This window comes from Micromesistius poutassou, assembly GCF_964030765.1.
Source record: "Micromesistius poutassou genome assembly, chromosome: 4".
NCBI classification, from domain to species: Eukaryota; Metazoa; Chordata; class Actinopteri; order Gadiformes; family Gadidae; genus Micromesistius; species Micromesistius poutassou.
In genome coordinates, this window is record NC_140274.1 from 17,856,227 (window position 1) to 17,858,940 (window position 2,714).

Consider the following 2,714-nt stretch of genomic DNA (forward strand, 5'->3'; position numbering starts at 1 on the left):
TGATTGTGTATGTGTTGATTCAGTTATATTGTGTTTCTACTGCTGTAGATGGAATGAGTGCCAAAATGTTTGCATTGTATAACCCTTCTTGATGATTGGAAAGAGGAATGTTTACAACTATATGACCAGGAGTTTTTTGTCAGACCAGATTTTGAGATGGAATCTAAGGGAAGCCATTTTGTCCTAAATACTTTCCATTTATTTGGTGACAATATATTAAACAACTCAATAGCAGGAAGTTACAAGGAAATGCCAAGCTAAAAAATCTGTTATGTATAAACTGCAGAATAAATAAGCTAGGGTTAATGTGTCTGTATTATTCAATTATTTGCTTGAATTTAATTTTTCGGTGAAATTGTGTAAGCTAACTGACGGATAAAAATGTAAACAAACAACATTTAAATAATTTATTTACTATTTATAAATGAATTTAAAACATTACCATCCAGCCATTCAACAGTGTACAACTGGATGTTCTTGTTCTTCATAGTACTTGTAAGAGGATATGTTTTCAGTCCTCAGACCCATTGTTAAGCTTTATTTACAGTAACAACACAAGCAAGCTTAGAGAAAACAATTTTAAAGATGAAAATACATTGGGCATAACCATTTCTACTAGACACTTATTTGAAAGATAGTTTTAGTTTTTTGGTTTAAAGGTTTGTTTTGGAGAACAACAAATCATTAATATTGATATCATCATCGAACAAATTGAGATGGGTTAGGGCATAACTATTCTACTGTCCTTTAGAAACTTTAGAGAAAATAGAAAAAATATTGGAAAGATATTTTAGATTTAGGTTTGTAAAGTTTGTCAAACAACAACAAACCATTAATATGACATCAAACAACAAATCTTCCCTGTCGTCTATTCATTGGTTTTGATTGTCCCTCCCAGTTGGGTGGGGTAATCAGGGTGTTTATTGGGGGGGGCGGGGGGGGGGGGGGGATAAGTCAGGCTGACCCCTTGAATGGGACACCGGTCCAAATCACAAAGGCAAATTAGTTCCTGCAATCAGGCGAGGAGCGAGGAGCCCTCAGGCAACCAGAACATACAAACTCCTCCAGGCACAAATCCTCTCAGCTGGGAATCAAACGTCTTCTTAACAGATGGTCATGAATATTGATTGATAATGGCAGTGACAACGATGTAATCAAGGATTGTATCTTCGCTGTATCTCTCTATCTTTCAGTTGCAACCACATGCACGTCACAATCAGAATGTATAATGACTCAACATAGAGCAAGTGCTACGTCAGTGGCGAACAGACCAGTTGAACATCCAAATTCCAGGTCCTCTCTTCTCAAGTGTTTTTGATTCAGGAATGCAGGACAAACATCCACCTCCGGGAAACCTTTGGTTCTGAGCCCAAAACCTAAAAACCCGGTTCCTGGAATCGAACCTGCACGCCATCGCCGCACCCTAGACGTATTCTCGGGATGAGGATCTGGACTTGGGAGGCAGGTATCTGGGGGTGTAGTGCGGCACCTCATCCTTGGCCGGGCAGTTCCAGCACAGGAGCCCCCCTCCCAGCACCAACATGACGCTGGCGCCCCACCCGATGTACAGCGCCGCCCCAAGCTCCCGCCGCTGGCTGTTCAGCATCCCAGGGTTGTAGAAGTTCCTGACGATGGTGTTGGCCGACCACGACACGGGGATGAGGCAGAGCAGGCCCGAGGCGATGAACAGGATCCCGGCGGCGATGCAGGCCTTGGCCTTGGAGCGCTCCTCCGCGATGCACGTGGTGCACTTCCCGCCGGCGACGAAGAGGAACGCGCCGATGACGCCGGCGAAGATGGAGATGACCACCATGGCGCGGGCCGCCTGCAGGTCCTGGGACAGAGCCAGCATGGAGTCGTAGACCTTGCACTGCATCTGGCCCGTGCTCTGCACCACGCAGGTCATCCACATGCCCTCCCAGATGGTCTGCGCCGTCACAATGTTGGCGCCGATGAAGGCCGTCACGCTCCACATGGGCAAGGCGCACACGATGATGACCAGGAACCAGCCAATCAGGGCCAGGGAGAAGCCCATGATCTGGATCCCCTGAGATACCATGTTGTGGTCTGAGAGACTTTTTCCAAGGGAGCAACGTCCGACCACAGATGTCCACGGCGGTCCTGGCAGAGAAGATGTGTGGGGGAAACACTGGGACTGTTTTTATAGATTCTAGGCGGGAGATGGGGGTAGCAAGACATAAGGGTATGTGAAAACTCGATCCTCAACTCCTATTGGCCAGATGCTTTGTTTACACACAAACAGAGATCCAATGACAGCCAACAAAGCCAACCTAATAGATTACTAAGACGGAAAGGTCAGATAAAGCAGTGGCATTTTTATCTTGTGCTTGGTGGACCATTCGGTGTGCCTTGGAAGTCCGTGTACACAAGGAAGGCATTCCTTTTTTCAAACCCTTTTGGTTAATTGTGAAATTAACTGTATTTTGGGGTGAATATAATCACTTTTCAATGTATCACTGAAATAATATCAAATCAAAACTTGAGTCAACCACGTAGGGACACTCTGTGGAGAAAGAATATGTAAAGAACAGTGACACAAAAGCTGTTACAATGGTGTTAATGTTAAACTGTTATAAAAGCTTATATTCGGTTGGTTTTGTCAGAAATCACAGATTTAACCATAGATTTAACCATATTTTGCATGAAATGGTTTTACACTTTCATGCAAAATGGCTTTTTGGTTCCAGTCTTTC

At 44.3% G+C, this 2,714-nt stretch overlaps 1 pseudogene across 1 annotated transcript; it reads right to left on the minus strand.

Moving 5' to 3' along the window:
• Positions 1 to 393: 393 nt before the first annotated feature.
• On the minus strand, positions 394 to 2,108 carry LOC311342526 (claudin-4 pseudogene; annotated as a pseudogene). Its single transcript has one exon. The product of its transcript is annotated as a claudin-4 pseudogene (transcript).
• Positions 2,109 to 2,714: the final 606 nt, after the last annotated feature.